Source organism: Trichechus manatus, unplaced genomic scaffold (genome assembly GCF_000243295.1).
Source record: "Trichechus manatus latirostris isolate Lorelei unplaced genomic scaffold, TriManLat1.0 scaffold00006, whole genome shotgun sequence".
Classification (NCBI taxonomy): Eukaryota; Metazoa; Chordata; class Mammalia; order Sirenia; family Trichechidae; genus Trichechus; species Trichechus manatus.
Genome location: NW_004443942.1, coordinates 11,751,359 through 11,770,082, shown reverse-complemented (window position 1 = coordinate 11,770,082; position 18,724 = coordinate 11,751,359). Strand labels below are relative to the sequence as shown.

General features: G+C 45.6%; 1 protein-coding gene across 3 annotated transcripts in view; it reads right to left on the bottom strand.

The window, feature by feature from the left end:
- Positions 1-18,724, bottom strand: part of NAV2 (neuron navigator 2) — an 852,675-nt gene that overhangs the window by 414,655 nt on the left and 419,296 nt on the right. The window lies entirely within an intron of this gene.

The following is an 18,724-nucleotide window of genomic DNA, read 5'->3' as shown; positions in this document are numbered from 1 at the left end:
TAGCATGGAGCCTGGCACATTGTTGTTGTCAGTTGTTGCCGAGTTGACTCTGACTCATGGCAAACCCACATACAATGGAACGAAACATTGCCCAGTACTCTGCCATCATCACCATGGTTGATATGCTCAAGTCCATTATTGCAGTCACTGTGCATTTTTAGTGCCTACCACCTAGGGGGCTCATCTTCCAGCTCTATTATCAGACAATGTTCTGTTGTGATCCATAAGCTTTCGTTGGCTAATTTTAAGAAGTACATCACCAGGCCTTTCTTTCTAGTATGTGTTACTTAGAAGTTCCACTGAAACTTGCCTACCATGGGTGACTCTGCTGGTGTCTGAAATACTGCTGGCATAGCTTCCAGTATCATAGCAACACGAAAGTCACCACAGTGCAACAAACTGACAGATGGGTGGTGGTGGCACACAGTAGGTACTGAGTAAAATGCCCTTCCCCCTTTATCCCTTCCTACTTCTAGCTCTTCCCCATCAACTGAAGACCCCAGGAAGTTTGCTCTCTGTAACCAGCAGATCCAAAGTTCACTACTATGGAAATATCTTGATTCAGGTTTTGTCATGGAGACACTGAGCCCCTTGCAGACCTGGGACACCAGCTGAGGCCCCTCTCAGCTCACACAGCCTGTAATAAGGAGAAATGGCACTTGAATTCAGAACTCCTCCCCTTATCTCAGGTGCTTTCTGCTACCACACTCTGGGGTCCTGAGTATCTCAGATCTATTTTCCCTTCCCAATTTCCCTCCCCAAGTTGTTCCTAGTCCCTGGTTTCTGAATGAAGAAACACAGCATGATGCTGAACTCTGCAGACTCTCAGGCAGCTTAGAGGCAGCCAGGTTGGGCCTTAAACAGAGGACAAAGGGGCAGGTACCCAGGGTTTATTGCTCTTCACCAGGAATCTGGTAAACCCTTCCCAGTGGCTGACATCCCCGTGCGATGCCCACCCTACATGGCAGCCCCAGCCCCTGGCCGCAGGGAGAGGAGCCAGGGCTTCCTGTCCACTTTTTGCCATCTGTTCATCGTACTGAATCCAAAAGACACTGCCCTGGGTTCTCTGGATCTTGCTTGCATTCAAACGTCAGCGCCTCTCACCTCCTCTAGGATCTCATTCCTGCCTGCCCCAAGTCACCAGCTCTGTCTTTCCCTCAATTGTTCAATTTGATTTTGAGCTCTGGACCAGTCTTTGTCAGAAGGGGTGGCTGCACACTATCTTCATCATGTTCACCGGGTGATGCTTGTGAAAAGTACACATTCCTCAGCCTTACCTCAGATCTGCAAAATCAGCCTCTGAGGCTGGGGCCCAGGATTCTGTGTATTTAACAAGCTTCCCAGGTTACAGTGATGCACAGTGATGTTTAAGAACCATTACTGTGGAGGAAGAGACTGCACGCTGGACTTCTCTTTCTTGCCCCAGAGGGCTTTTGCACACTCCCTTTCTTCTTAATAACTATCTCAAAGAATGAATTCATTGGCTTCCTTATTGCCAAATAACATTAATACAATTGGGCATTGTCATCTCATTTCGTATTTGCATTTTCTCTCGGACTTTTCTCAAGTGCTTTTTATCCATATGTTAGGGTGCAGCAGAAAGGACACTGCCCAGGGGCTGGGGATACACTCACATACACACATACACGCACACACACACACCAGACAGCTAACATTTATAGAGTACTCACTGCACACCAGGCATGTGCCACATGCTCCGTACACATTCACTGCGTGCTCAGAGCAGCCCTGCGAGGTTATTCAGGTCATGCCTAGAGAGCAGATGAGAAAGCAGGGCCAGTTTAGCAACACATCTAAGGCCACACTGCTGTAAGTGGGCAGAGCCAAGATCCCAATCTGGTCTGTGTGGCTGTAACTACTTGCTCTTACCCACTTCATGTTCCTGACTTTTCCAAGGGGGGTGGTATCAAATTCAAGAGATCTCAACCCAGAATATGCATCAGAATGCCCCGCAGAGCCCTAAACACAGATCGATGTCAAAGCCCAGCCCAGGCCTATATCTGTTAGGGAGATGTCTGGGCATGTGTATTGTCTACACAACTCCACATGCTCCTGGTGAAGAACCATGGGACATGTGCCCAGGATCACGCAGCTTGTCAAAGCAGGGTCTAGAGAACCCACATTTCTTTCCGCCTCATCACACTGAATCACATGCTATGGTGGTTCCAATAGTCAAAATGGATTTACTACAGTCTCTCAAGGAACTTCTGGACACACACACACTTGTTCACATGCACACACACCCTCTTGGTGTCAGCTCATCCCTTTTCAGTCACCTTTCAGTCAGGGCAGCTTCCCTGTCCCTACGCAGATGGTTTGGATGGGGTTCAATGGGACTAGGCTAGGCGATCTGGAGGTGGAGACACAACCCCACCCACCCCGACTCCCTCTGCCACCTTCCTCCCTCCTGCAGACTCTGGAGTGAGGCTGCTCCTTGACTATCAAGTCCTCTTCTCCATGCCACTAGACACGGGTGTGCACAAGGACAGGCAGATTCTATGGCATCAGAGACCACGTGAATAGCTTTTAAATAGCCGTGATTTACAAAGAACAAGGTTAAAAAAAAAAGGCTCCAACATTAGCATTAGACAATAATTTCACCAAACAACCTGGTTCAAGAGCTCAGTTATTCTGCTCCGCTCTTATCAACAGGTTTTCCACAATCAATATGCAACCACAGCAAGATTGAAAGAAATGCCTCAGCAGGGAGACAGATTACATTTGCACAGCACCTGCCCATTGAGAAGGCTTCCCTGGGCTTCTGAAGTGAGGATGGCAAGCCCATCATTGCCACTTGAGTGAGCCCCATCTCCCCTGGCACCCTGGGATGCATCCTGCCTCAATCATGTAATGCAATTCTGAGGAATCAGGGAAAATTAGAAGAAGACTTTCAAACAGCAAAGGATTGTGAGAATTGGGCTCTGTTTAAACCGTGGGGATGGCTGCCTTGCTTTTGGTGAAGGGGCTAGGAAGGATTTCACAGCCATTCGTGAAAAGGGCTAGGATGGAACTGCCTCCATATCCTGAAAGATGCCATCTTGACCAGCCCAGAGCACATCGGGCAGGGTGGGGAGCTGAGGTTCTCTAATCCTGGGCCTCCAGGTTGAAGTCTGGGTCTCCCTTCCTTCTGCAGTTACTAGGTAGATTAGAGCCACTTGTCATGAGGACTAAATATTAGTCACAATGCCCAGTTCACAGGTGAATAAGCCAGAGCAATGTCAGAGAAATGGAAGGAATGGAGTGGTTACCAATTCTGGAATCCTCTTTTATGAGAGCCCTTCTAGGGTGGCACATCTAGGTTGTCCATATCTCCTGCCCCAATCACAATAGGGTTATTAAAGGCAATGGGGCCTGTGCCTCCAGACAGGGGTGGTGACAGAGTACTCAGCGGGAGGGAGACTTCTCTTAAAGATTTCTTTTGAAGGGGTTGAGAGCATAAATGCTCTTCTGCTTCTCAAACTTTAATTTGCCTATGAATAATTCCAAGAGTCTTGTTAAAATGCAAGGTCTGATTCAGAAGGTCTGCAGAGGGGCCTGAGATTCTACATTTCTAACAAGCTCCCAGGCGAGGCCAATGTAGCTAGTCCACAGACCACATTTTTATTATAAAGGCCTTAGAGCACAAAAAGTAGCTAAAAAAGAAAGAGAAAAGCTGAAGACAAAGTAGAATCAGCACATGTTGACAAATCTAATTCTCACCTCCATATACTACTGCGTGCATCTCAGATCCGTCCCTAAATATAAAGTGAAAGTCTACTCATAGGGTAAGCATCTCCCAATCTGAGCAAAAATATTACCTTTTCCCAGCCAGCCTGACTCCCCCACCCCTGTGCACTAAGACATGGATCTGTAAGAGCCCCTACTAAAGAAGCAAGATTGCCAAATGACAACATTTTGACCCATTAGCATCTTAAGGGAGACATCAGAGATTCCTTAGTGGAGTCTCGTAGTGGTTAAGAGCCACAGCTGCTAAACAAAAAGGTCCGCAGTTCGAATCCACCAGACACTCCTTGGAAACCGTATGGGGCAGTTCTTCTCTGTCCTATAGGGTCGCTAAGAGTTGGAATTAATTTGACGGCAGTCGGTGGGTTTTAGCAGAGTCTGCAGAAATAATGTAAGTAAGAGCCCCGGGCTGGGAGTTGGGCTCTGCCTGAAACCTGGCAAAGTCTCTGTCATCCATTCAGTAAATGTTTAGTAAGCACTTACTACGTGCTGGGCACGGTTCTAGGTGCCGGGGATACAGCTGTGAACAAAACAGGCAGAGCCCTTGCTCTCCTGGAACGGACAGTCTAGTAGAGGAAGACACATAACAAACAAACATATACATGCCAGGAGAAAATAGCTACGGCTCTGGAGAAAAAGAAAACGAGGCGAGGTGACCTAAAAGGATGGATGGATGTTGATTATTTTATGGAGGAGGGGTCAGAAAAGGTAGGAGTGCTTGTCTGTTAACCAGAAGGTAAGTGGTTCAAACCCACCAGCCAGTCCATGGGAGAAAGATGTGGCAGTCTGCTTCCTTAAAGATTTACAGCTTTGGAAACCCTATGGTGCCCAGTTCTACCCTGTCCTGTAAGGGTTGCTATGAGTTGGAATTGACTCGACAGCAATGGGTTTTTGTTTTTGTTTTTTTTTTTTTTTTTGGTTTTTGGTCAGAAAAGGCAATGCTGAGAAGGTGACATCTGAGCACAGACTGAAGTTGAGAGAATGTGTCATGTCAATATCTGGGGAAGAACATTCCAGGCAGAAAGAACAGCAAGTGCAAAGGCCCTGAGGCTCAGCTTCCTCATCTATAAAATGAGGAGGCTCAGATGCTAACCAAAAGGTTGGTGGTTCGAACTCACCCAGCAGCTCCTCAGGAGAAAGACTTGGCGATCTGCTCCTGTAAAAATTACAGCCTAGAAAACCCTATTGGGCAGTTCTACTCTATCACGTGGGGTTGCTAGGAGTCAAAATAGGCTTGACGTCACCTAACAAGGAAAGCAGGGTCTTTGTGATCTAGCGCCAAGGTTCCAGAGCTGGTATTGATCCTGGAGTCAGGATCAGAAAAGGCTCTGGAAGGTCAGGGTAAATGACCTGCCCTGTGTGAACAGGCCAGAGGGGTTAAACTACCGTCTTGGCCCCTTCTGTTTTCACAGCCATACATACCTCGCTTTCCAAGTCTTTTTGAGGAGAAAACTGCCAGTTGTTTTTAAGAAACAAAAATAATCTGTCCTGTTAAGGGAGAGATATTTTAAAACCACTGAATGGATTTTTCCTTCCCCGTTTTTTTTTATTGATACATACGCTCTCCTTCCAGTTCTAAAATAAGCATCTGTCTGCCCATAAGCGAATCCAAAGGCAACACGGCGCAGAATGGCGTGGGCTGGGGAGAGCCAGGCCAAGGTCACTTGGAAGCCACTAGACCTGTAGAATGCACCACGGCGGCCCGGCCAGCCTGGCCTCACCCATGGTCTGCTCCCTCCAAATCCAGGTGACGAGACACTCTTAAAAACAGCAATGGAATGTGGTGAGAAATGGCAGTGGCAAATGACAAATTTCTGACCAAATTCCAGTTCTTTGGAATGGAAAACCAGCAGCTTCCCGTTACAAAATGTACCAGGGGTTCATGCCTAATACATGGGTGTGGGCTATTCATACACATCACGTCTAAACATCACTAAAAATATAACAAAGCCCACATATTTGTGGCCAGGTAAACGTTTTTCAGGACTAGGTCAAATCTGTATTGTTTTCTGCTCAGCACTCCAGAGAAGGAATGATTCCAAACGAGTAAGAAGCAGGAGCCAAGCGGAAAACCACACAGTCCACCAGGCAGCCGGGAGTCATTGAGTCCTCATGACCATCTCCAGTTGAAGAGTGACAGCTTCTGGGAACTAGAAAATTTGTCCTTCCCCATTAGAAAGGGGGCACCTTTTTAAACAACAGAGCCCCAGGCTACTTTAGAAGGCAAGTCTGTTGTTGTTAGTTGCTGTCAAGTCAATTCCCACTCATGGCGACCCCATCTGTGCAGAGTAGAAGTGCTCCATAGGGTTTTCAAGGCTGTGACCTTTCAGAAGCAGATCTCCAGGTCCTACTTCCAAGGTGCCCGTGGGTGGGTTAGAACCACCACCCTTTTGGTTAGTAGTCTAGTGCTTAGTCATCTGCACATCCAAGGACTCCTTAAAGGCAAGTCTAGCTGGGTTGTACTACCTCTACTTGCTGGAGGACCTTAAACAATTTGTTTCTCCTCTCTGTGCCCTAAGTTGTACACATCTCTCTTCACCACCCTCAACTAGATTTGGGTTTAGTAGACGCAGCAGAGAGGGAGGAGCTCAGGTGGCCTAAGGATACAGGCTCTGCAGTCCCTGCCTGAGTGGCAGGCCTGGCACTGCTTCTTCCTAGGTGGGTGACCTGGGGCAAGGTGCTTATGTTCTCTGTGCCTTGGTTCATCTGTAAAATTGAAACAATAACAAAAGTACCTACCTCCGAGGTTATTGCTTTTGTGATGATTAAATGAGAAAATCCACATAAAATGCTTAGATCATGGTTTCTGGGGGTGGGGGGGGGAGGAGAAAATGTGGAAGGACTGCTTAATGAGTACAGGGCTTTCTTTTGGGGTAATGAAAATGTCTGGGAACTTGATACAGGTGGTGGTTGTACAACACTGTCATGTACTAAATGCCACCGAACTGTACACTTTAAAATAGTTCATTGTATGTTATGTGACTCACACCTTAATTAAAAAAAAAATTTTTTTTTAATGTTTAAAACAGTTCCTGGCACATAGTTAACCAAAGCCTGTCGCCGCTGAGTCGATTCCAACTCATAGCAACCCTACAGGACAGAGTACAACTGCCTCATAGGATTTCCAAGGAGCAGCTGGTGGATTTGAACTGCTGACCATTTGGTTAGCTACTGAGCTCTTAACCACTACGCCACCAGGGCTCCAGCACACAGTTAAGTGCTCACTAAATGGCAGTGATCTCATCTACCCCATGCCAGGCACTTTTACACACACTAACTACTTTAATCTGCACAACACTTTGACATGCTATTATTCTTCCTGGGGAAACTGAGGCCTGATATGTCTGACTTGTCCAAGCTGCAGTTCAACAACTATTTATTGAGAACCTACAATGGTCCACGTCCTCCGCTTGCACTGGAGAAGTTACACAGCTAGTAAATACATATGGAGGTAGGATCTTAATCGAGGTCTCTCTGACTTTCGGTTTGTGGGGATGGGGGTAGGTGCGTCTAAAAGGCTGGGAGGAGTCCCTGGGCGGCGCAAATGTTTAAGTGCTTGGCTACTAACCAAAAAGTTGGTGATTTGAATCCACCCAGAAGCACCTAGAAAGAAAGATCTGGGAATCTACTTCCAAAAGCTCAACTCGTCATTGAGTTGATTCCAACTCACGGCAGCCCCATGTGTTTGAAAGGTTAGAGCCACTGACAACCCTAAGAGCAGTTCCACTCTAAAACACATGGGGTCACCATGAATCAGAATCAACACCAACTGGTTTTGGTCTTAAGAGGTTGGGCAGAAAGAGCATGGACTTGAAACCAGAGAGCTCCAATACTGGCTCGACCACTAACCAACCACGTGGTCTTGGTCAAGTTACTGACCTCCGAGCCTCATACATAAAAGGTATGCAACACCACCAGTCTTACTGGATAGTCGTGAGGCTTAAATGAGACACTCTGTATAGTGTCTGACCCAGGGGAGTTGTTCAATGGTAGCCTGTTTCCACATTTATATCATCCACACAGAGGTCCTAGTTATCTGATTCATTGAGTCAAATGCAAAAGCTTTCTAATATGAAGGAATTATGAAAACTCAGCTTACTTACTTGGTAGAAGGAAGGGAAATGAACACAGCATAGGGCTGGTTCCAATTCTTTAAACCATCAGGCCCTAGGGTAGAACATCTGATCACCATGAGTGTGGTGGAAAGAAAACTGGATAAGGAGTCAGCGGACCTGGGCCCCAGTTTTTGCTCTGCTCCACTGAGCTGGGTGGCCTTGGGCAAGTCACATGGCCTCAGGGCCACAGTTGCCCCACTTGTACAATGGAGCTATCCGAATAGATGGCCTCGAAGGTCTCCACCAGCTCAGATGTCCCAAGTCTCCATTCCTTGAGACTTAGTCCACATCACTAACCCAACAACCAAAGACTCATAATTCTAAATCTGGTTTTGTTGCCTAAACCAAAAACCAAATTCATTGCTGTCGAGTCAATTCTGAGTCATAGAGACCCTACAGGAGAGAGAAGAAATGCCCCCATAGGGTTTCCAAAACTGTAAATCTTTACGGAAGCAGAATGCCACATCTTTCTCCCGTGGAGTGGCTGGTGGGTTCAAACCGCTGACCTCTCGGTTAGCAGCCGAGCACTTAACCACTGCATCATCAGGTCATCTAGTGGTGTTTACTCCACCAGTGCCTGCCTTCCTCAGTCCAGAGAGCCATCAAGCAAGGGTCACATACCGGAAGGTCTGATGGCTCTGGGACACTAGCAGCCCACACATTTTGACGTAAACATGCGTCACTCTCAGGTCTGAAAAGAATCAAAGCAATTCAGGATGAAATGGGGACCTTCTGCAGAGCTGCAGCAGAGCAGCATCTGGCAGGAGGGCCGGGAAGGAGGTCCTCCAGCTGTCAGACACGTGGGCCCCGCTGGCCCCACAACACAGGGGTGACCTGGGGGGCAGCAGCGACAACAATGGGAGGAGATGGTAGCCAGATCACAGCAGGATGTGGGCAGAACCAAATGGGGCTCTACTTTCCATAAACATGAAACTTTTGGGGACAGGCTGGGGCAGGCAAAGGAGGCCTGACTCAAAGGAGACAGTGAGGAGGGCCAGGCCATGAAAACGGGGGGCAGGCTCCAAGAAGAGGGTTTAGAGGTTTGATTGTCTAAACGTCACCTCAGCATGGGACTCAGGCCTGCTCCAATTACTGGCAGAAGAAGGTGGTGGTTAGAGCACAGGTTTTAGAACCAGAAAGACCTGGCTTCAAGTCCTTCCCCAGTCCATTCTAACTGTGGACTTTAACGAGTCCCTCAATCTCTCAGGCTAATCTCCTCACTGACTCCTCATTTTTCTTTTCTCTGATAAAACGAGATCAATAATATTGGCTTAGAAAGTCAGTGTGAGGATTAAATGAGACAATTTACATTAATGGCACACATATGGTTGCTGGAGTCCTTATTCGTAGAAGCCTCGACCTATCCTTAAAATAAAAGAAAAAAAAACAGCTGTCATCAAGTCAATTCTGACTCATGGCGATCTGATGTGTGTCAGAGTAGAACTGTGCTCCACAGGGTTTTCAATGGCTGACTTTTTTCCAAAGTGCCTCTGGGCGGACTAGAACTTCCAACCTTCTGATTAGCAGCTGAGTGTGTTAACCATTTGCACCACCCAGGGATTCTTATCCCATCCTAGGCCTCTCTAAACCCTCGTCTTTTCTTGACCAATCAAAACCCTTCAGAACCCTCTTCAGGTCCCCCTTCCCACCAAAGGCCATGGTGTTCTCTTTCCTGTCAACCTTTCCAGTCTACTGTACTGCCATTTTCACACCCTGACAGATATTCTTCCTTTGGAACAACAAAACAGTTTGGACATTGTAAACAGCCTTTTGTAAAGGAGTCTGCCTCCTCCCTCTACCCAGCCTAAGACCTTATGTTGGAGAGCTTTGACATTGAACTCTGCCAGTATTCAGGTTGCCCACTCTGTATTTCCTGCACTTGGCCACCGACCATCACATGATCTTCTTGCTTCACATTTCAAGTGGGAGCTTTACAGGATCCATATGATATAGCCACAGCTTCATGCACATAGGTGGTGCTCAGTATCCACTTTCCTCACCTTTGTTTTTCAATTCTTTCTCTTATCTTCCCTGTCCTTCTTTTCTTCTGTAAATATTAACTAAATACCTACTATGTGCAGACCCTGTGCTAGGTACCAGCAGGGATCAAGATAGAGACATCCCTGACCTCATGGAAGTCATGGTCCAGGCTGTGGGGACTACAGAGCAGGCTATGTGAGCACTTAGGAGAAACACTGCATTCTGGCCATGGTAGTGATGGAAGGCTTCCTGGAGGAGGTGACACTAAACCTTAACTTGAATGGGTAAAGGGTGAAGAGGATGAATTGCCAGAAAATAGACCTAAATAGCTGAGACAGAAAGAGGGTTGAAGCAGAGAAAAGAGTTCGCTTCCACTCATACTCCTTACCTTCTCAATATCTAGAGTAGTAGGGGCTCAACCAGCGGTTTAAATTTTTTTTTTCCTTTCTTTAAAAAAAAAAAAAAATTCTTTGATATTTACAACCTTGGAAAGATATTAGATTCTTATAAGAGATTATCATATCAAACTGGATCTTGTAAATTCCATAAAATGTCAGCAACCATTCTCATGAAAGAACAGGGAATTAAGCCCAGATTCTCACACTAAAACCAGAAAGTAGATTAGGCGTCCAGATCCTAAACCTAGTGAAACAAACTTGGCCAGGTGATTACAAGCAAGTTGACAAAAAAAAAAAAAAAAATGAAAAATCTTATTTCTTTTACATTCTCATGAGTACACCATAGGTATCAAAGGGATTGGTAACCTATACTATTCAGCCAGGGCTTTGTTATATTTCCCAACTTTCAATTTTGAAAAATTTCAAACCTAGAGAAGAGTTGAAAGAATTGCATGTATGTTGTTCACCTAGATTCACCAGTCATTAAGACTTTACATTTGCTTTCTTCTCTCTGCAGAGATACCAAAACTGTTGCCATTAAGTTGATTCCAGCTCATAAAGACCCTATAGGGCAGAGCAGACCTGCTGCATAGGGTTTCCAAGGCTGTAATCTTTACAGAAGCAGACTGCCACATCTTTCTCCCGTGGAGTAGCTGTTGGATTCAAACTGCCAACCTTTCAGTTAGTAGCCAAGAGCTTTAAACACTGCATCACCAAGTCTCCTTCTCTGTAGATATACTCACCTTTTTTTTTTTCCTGAAACAATTGAGAATGAGTTGCTGACATCAAGACACTTCACCTCTAAATATTTCAGCATACATCTCCCAAGAAAAAGGACATTTTCTCACCTATCCCCAATAACATCAACATTGATAAAATGATACTATTTATGTAATTTACCTTCAAATTTCTCTAATTGTCTCCAAAATGACCTTTCTGGCTTTCGTGGTTCTGCCCATCCAGGACCTAGTCAAGGATCTCTCACTGGGTTTGGTTGTGATATCTCTTTGATATCCTTTTCTAAAATAGTTCCCACCTGCCTTCTTAATTTGTCTCTTATAATATTGACAATTTTGAAGATCCCAGGCCTCTTGCTTTAAAAGAGACAATTCCATAATCTAGGATTGTTGGTTTGCTTCCTCATGTCAACAAACGATTTTGAATTCAATTCCCCATTTTTTCCCTTCCTCTGTTCTGAGCCAGTCCTGTCAGTTATGACCAGTGATAACACTTAGTGGGCAAAGTAATTATTGCTTTGTGGCCTCAGAGGACTTGGACTGTTACATATCCTAGAGGGTTTTAACTGATATTATTAACCCATTGCCACGGAGTCAATTCTGACTCATAGTGATCCTACTGGACAGAATAGAACTGCCCAGGGTTTCCAAGGAGTGACTGGTGGATTCGAACTGCCAACCTTTCGATTCGCAGCCGAGCTCTTAACCACTGTACCACCAGGGCTCCTGGATACTATTAAGCAAGTAATATTTATTTAATATTGAAAGAATGTTGTGCAATACATGTACTGTTTAATGAGAAGCTAGTTTGTTCTGTAAACCTTCATCTAAAGCACAATTTAAAAAAAAAAAAAAAAAAAAGAGAAAAGAATGTTGTTTCCAAACAGGAGGGAAGGCCAAAACGGCAAATGTATCAATCCAAAGGAAATTTTAAAGCAATTTACTTTGAATCAGTATTAACAATGCCTTCTCAGATATTTTTAAAGGGCTTTCACACTTGCAATTTAAGAACCTTGACTTTGGAGCGAAAAGGATCTGAGTTTAAACTCTAGGTCCACCACTTACCAGCTGTGCTACTTGGAAAAGTAGCTTAAACTCACCCTTGGTTTTCTCAGAGGGTATTTAGGTTATACCATTTTTAACTCAGTGTCTTGTTCATAATAATTTCATCTATCCGTCTTCACAAAAACTCTTCAAAGAAGGCAGATCAGGTATTATTCTCTCCATTTTACCAATGAGGCAAACTAAGCTTAGAAAGACAATGTGATTTGCTGAAAAACATGCAGCAAAGTGTCAAGAGAGCACTAGAACCAAAGTTGCTGACTCTGAGAACTGTCATTTCTATTTTCCTTCAGGAAGTAACATACCTCTTAGGAATGTCGTGAGGATTAAACGAAACGGTACACGAACGGTACTTTGCATTATGCCGGTACAGGACCTGTGCTCAATCAGTGTCAGTCACCATTATTATAATTATTTTTATTGCACCATGCTGCCATGTGTAACTCATTTTGTTCAAAGGTCCCAAAAGAACCCTAGGAGGTGGGCTCATAACTATCTTGATGAGATTTCCATTTCCACTCTGTCTTCTACCCTCCCACTTAGATGGGGGTACTGGACCAACCCAAAATTCATTGAAGGTATGAGGTTTCACTTGGAAGGAGAGCCAGAGTATTCTCAGGCTGCAGGACCACTGTCTGCAAAACACAAGAGAGAGACTCTGTTTTCCTTGGGAAAAGAAGCAGTAAGTCATGAGTCACTCTTTCAGTTCTGTGTGGGCGACTTGGGGTTCCTGCAAAAACCTTTGTGTCACTCAGTATTGTCTTGTGTGAACGAAACCACAAAAGCTTGGCCAAGTTTTGTTCCCAGTATCACGTGGCCCTTTCTGCCCAAGATATTCTACGAACACATAGTGCATCCCCTTGGAACACTGTGACCAAGAGACAAAGTCCCCATTGAAGTAGGTCCTGTGGCTATGAAACACCACTGGGCAGCTGGCCATGCCTTGGGGGCACATTAATGGCCAAACTAATCACAAGGCTTCGTGTCCAGCTCCCATCATAACCATGCTAGTTGCCAGGGAAGAGGACTTTCTTTCTGCCTTCAAACCATAAGGATCCATTGTTGTTGTTAGGTGCTGTCAAATCAATTTTGACTCATAGACACTCCATGTGACAGAGTAGAACTGTCCCAAAAGGTTTTCTAGGCTGTACCCTTTATGGCAGCAGATCACCAGGTCTTTTTCCCATGGAACCGCAGGGTGGGTTTGAACTGCCAACCTTTCGGTTAGCAGCCAAGCTTTTAACCATTTTGACACCAGGGCTCCTTTAAGGATCCATTAAAAGGACCCAGTCACTCCACCAGACTGAGTCCAGTACAACTAGATGGTGGCCGGCTACCACCACTGACTGCTCTGACAGGGATCACAACAGAGGGTCCCGGACAGAGCTAGATTAAAATGTAGAACAAAATTCTAACTCAAAAAAAGACCAGACTTACTGGGCTGACAGAGACACGAGAAACTCTGAGAGTGTGGCCTGTGGACACCCTTTTAGCTCACTAATGAAGTCACTCCTGAGGTTCAACTTTTAGCCAAAGATTGAACAGGCCCATAAAACAAAATGAGACCAAAGGGGCACACCAGCCCAGGGACAAGGACTAGAAGGCAGGAGAGGACAGGAAAGCTGGTAATAGGGAACCCAAAGTTGAGAAGGGAGAGTACTGACATGTAATAGGGTTGTTAACCAATGTCATAAAACAATATGTGTACTAACTGTTTAATGAGAAGCTAGTTTGTTCTGTAAACCTTCATCTAAAGTACAATAAAAAAATAAAAAAAGGACTCAATCAATGGGAACTGTTCCATTCTTGGTCCTGTCCTGGGTTGTTCCATCAGATTGGCCAGCTCCACTCAACCAACATTACAGTGCTGGCTCAGACTGGGTGTACAAAGGAGGCTCCTCACAATGATGGTTTGCAGCAGCCCCCTCAGCTTGACTGGTGCTATAGAGATGGCACCAAAATGTGAAGGTTTCCTTTAATGTCTCTGGACATGACCTCCTTGGAGGTCTGGTTATTGCTCTTAATTTACCCTTGTCCCCAATCATCTAACCAAAGCCCTGCTACGCCCCTGGCTTTCACAATGCAAGCGAGCCATCTGTCCTTCCGTGCAATCAACTGTCCACTTGGGAGGCAGTCAGGTAGAGCAGAAAAAACTTGGGCTTGGAGTGAGGCAGACCTGTTTTCCAAACCTGGCTCTGACCTTGGGGAATAAAAACAGGCAATAGCACATATTCCTTGCACTGTGCTCAGCAACGCACTTGTATTATCTCACTGAACCCTCACAGCCAACCTGCATGTATTAGCACTTCTGCTTTATAGATATGGAAGCTGAGGTTCCAAGATGTTAAATAACTTGCCCAAAGCCTGGGTTCAAACCTAGGTCTGTCTCTCAATGAAACCTAATCCACCATGTAACATTGCCTCCACTTGATAACGTCCACCATTTTACATGGCTTCTTATGCCTCAGATTAAATGATATATATAAAGAACACTGCAGACTACTTGGCATATAGTAGATGCTCCATAACTGCCCCCTTCCCTGCTGCTGAGGCCGATTCTAAGTTATAGGAATTTCTGACCTTAAGCCAAAATCTCACTGGTTGGTTTGGCTTTTTCAGACTGGCTTCAGAAATTTCACTAAGGCCCGATGAAAACATCTCTGTCAAGGTTACATCCCTCATGTCTTATATGTAAATGAAATGCGACACAGCGATTTGGTATTTCAGTCTTGGTCACACAGGAAGAAAACGTGAGAAGTGGGAAGCAAACCTAGCTGTTCTGAAAGCTAGAAATTGGGCCTTAACTCCCCCAGCCTCGTCTTTGATGTGTGTGCTTACATGTCCTCATTAAGCTGTTCCATGTGTATATATTTGTACATGTGTATGTATATATATATATATATATGTATATACACATAACCAGAGGTAGATGTATTTATACACATATATATACACACACGTAATGATACCCTAAATAAGCCACCCTTAAAGTGTCTTTACAAAATTAACCCATGGAACAAGCAATAATATGTGAACTATAAACATTCTTGCATGTTGGCAGATAACCATGCTGCACATTCCCCTCCAAGAACGGAGAAAGAGAAGAAAGGGAATAACACAATAGCAGAAAAATGCACTAATCAAAGCCATGATCAATTTTGATGATGGAGCAAGGGTTCTAATCAAAACACAGTGGCGCAAAGCTGCAACAGGTTGTATGCTTGGAGCTGTGCTCGCTTCCCAGGGGCCTTGTGCTTGTTTTCTTTTAAACATCTAAGACACCCACAGAGGATTTCAATCGCTTCTAATTACTTTTTTGAAGAAATGAGTTGCAAGTTGAACACTAGCTCCTAAAAACAGGAAATAGCAAAGTATTATATACTTTTTTTTTTTCTCTCTGCAACAGCTTCTTTAAAATAGCTAGCTATAGCTTCCCCTAAAATCACTCACAAGCATTCCTTATCTTAAGGTTAGCCGGACACGGTTTCTGAGCTAACACAGAGAATGTCTCTTAAACAAACCTTTACACGTGGTCATAATTTATATGACATGCTAACAGAGCAGACACTATAAACGTTCATTTTGGAGGGAAGGCCCAGGTATCCCAGGATCAGGAAGGGAATTCAGGAAGGATGTGCTGCTGCAGAGCACCGTTTCCTCCACTGGGGGTCGAGACTCAGCTGTGGGTTTGTGGGAAAGATTCAAGGTGAGGCGCTTGAAGGGTTGAAAGGGGAGCCGTACCTAACAGCTACTGGTTGATGAGTTAGGTCATTTTATACTTTATGGAGATGGAAAGCAGGCTTAGGGATAAAGGTGCTGTCACGGGCTGAAGAGAGCTGTGCATAACACCACAGGGCATGAGAACCACCTCCTTTTTCTTGTAATGGCCATGCTGAATATGTTCAACCTAAGCTAATAATAATAATCACTCTCATTTCCCAAGGGTCTGTTGTGAACCCGCTCCTTCATGGATACCATCTCTCCAGCTCCTCACAATCACCTGTACATTCAGAATTCATATCCACCAGGACGCCAGCATGCAAATCCAGTCCTTTGACTGCAAAGCCTTTGCTCCTTTCTCACCATCACCTTTTTGACAGGAAGATACCAGATTCCCTCCAGCCACCCAGTTTGTGGTACTTTGGTACGGCAGTTGTAGGAAACTAACAGTTACTAAACCTCTCTTTGCCTCAGTATCCTCGTGTGTAAAATGGGGATAACACTTATCTCACTGGGTTGTTGTAAGGATAAAATAAGCCATTTTATAAAAATCCTTAGAACAAATCCTGGCCCATAAAAAGTGCTATGTGTTTGCCATTATTATTGTTGTTATTAGATTTCTATTGTTATAGAAAATGGATGTGGCACACCTGCTTTAGGGTTATTTGAGGATGGAATGAGATCATCTGTAAAGAGTCTGGCATATCAGGCACTCAACAAGTGGTCTTGCCCTTCCCTCATCTTCCCAGTGTGGCTAGCACTGTACCAGGAACATGACAGATGCTCTATAAATCCTTGTGGACCAATTGACACTTTCCCAAGTATAATCCATGTATTTTCTCACTTAGAGGCTCTTAGATCTAGGTTCAACATGCTTAGCTCTTGGGTAACATAAACAATTAATTTGATTAATGTTTCTCATTTGCCAGACACTGCACCCAACACTTCACATATTTTACTTTTCTGAATCCTCACAATCCTTGTGGTTGTTTATGCCCATTTTACAGATGGGAACATTGAGGCCCAGAGAGGTTAATCAACTAGGTCACCCAGCTAGTACATGGCAGAGACAGGACACGAACAATACTCATCTGACTCTAAAGCTTGTGCTATTAACCACTGCACAACCAGTCTCCTGCCAAAAATCCACTGAATAAAAGGGGAGACAGAGGCCCCGAGGCATCATTTGCCATTTAATTCATTTCCCGAATATCCTCTAAATATATATACCAGCTTTTGGGTCTGAAAACTACCAGATTCAGACGCAGTTCTCAAGCTGTAATTGGGAGACTTTCCTGAAGGCTGAGTGGGCACCATATAAGTCAGTGTGGGCTGTCCAAAGAAGGCAAGATCCCTTTTGCCAAAGTCAATGTGATACCAGGATGGGTATGTAAGAAGAACAAGAGTCAGCCCCCTGGCCCTGGAAAAAGATGCTAGAGACCCCTCACACTGATGAGAAGACAGCTAGGCAAAAGCCAGGATAGAACACTGGGAAGTGGCCAGTTTCCTGAGCAGTCCATCCAAGCTGTCCCTGTGGTCAGTGTACAAGGACCTACTGAGGGAAAGAGGCATGGAACTGGGGGAATCTGGGAATTGTGGGCCAAGGATGAGGAAGGGAACAGGACCATGCTAGCCCCTCAGGGGGAAGCTGGAGAACATTTTTCAGGGGAGACGGTGACAAATCACCCTTCCAGAGTCTGCCCACTGCATGTCCTCTGATAATGTTTGTTAAATGAAGGGTCAAATGGGCAAAGGGTAGAACAGCTGTCTGGATATGAACAATCTCGGCCTCTACTTTCCCTCTCATTCCTCAGATCCTCCTCATCAGCCCGAGAGTGTGTGTCACATCCTGAGTCACCATTCTGGCCTCCTGTGCACCACCCGTCACACCTTATAAGCCCCACCTCCAAGGATGAAGGAGAAATCTCCTGCAGCAGTGTACCCCAGCACTCATCCCCATTTCAGAGCCCACTGGACAAGTTCTGTGGCTTACAACAGAAAAAGAGAGCAGAGCACACAATCCTCCTAGAGACAGGCCCCAGAAGCATTAGAGGAAATCTTGCCTTCCTCCCACACGCCATCACTCAAACCTGTCAGTTTCCAAAAATGTTTAGCAAGTGCAGCAGCAAGGGGCTTGCTTATCAGCCTGGTGTGGGAGTTTAATCTGCTTCAAGGGCCTTCTCTAGCCCAGAGTTCCAGAAGTCTGCTTACAATTAGCCTTCAGCTCCAGTCTCTCCACCAGCAAGGCTAGGAATGTGTTGAGCTCTAGCCTCTGATCAGAGAAAGCTCCAGGAGAAGGTGGAGACAGTGTCAGGATGCCAAAAAGTCAGCTGGTCTGTTGACACTACCCTGACACCAGTCCCAAACCACCTCCCCCTCTGGCTTTCCCGCCTCTCCTGACCGGGGACAGTCACATCCGTCAGGTCTGCCTGTCCCCAAAAGTCCCTGTTGACCAACTGCCAAGAAAATACAACAAGCCCTGACTCCCTCCTACCAGAACAGGGAAAAAAAGCAGCAAGAAGGGCAGGAGGCCAAGAGAACTGGATTGGCCCTTGCTGATTTCCTTAAAAGAGATTGCCTGGCCAGAGTCTGTCACCGGCCGAATTGGGTGATGCAGGCTCTGTCTGGTAAGATAGTAGTCACGATCTCCCTTCAAACCATGCCCCTACCCCTGCCCGCAGCCACTCTAGCTACCAGCACCAGGATCTATTACCCAGGAAGGAGTGGCTTAGCTGCCTCAGAATGGCGGCCACCCCCACCCCCACAGCCAGCCAAGACGCTAGGAGTCTCCAGCTGCCTGTCTCAGCTGGTGCACCGGGCGCTCACACCACAGCCCCAGCACTGTGCTGGGAATCCTGTCAGCCCTAGGATGGGCAGGGGCAGGCCATCTTCAAGCCAAGTGAGGCAGGTTCACTGCCTTCCCCAGGCCCTCTTTTTTGAATCTTACAGCCAGGTGGGGGGGTGGGGG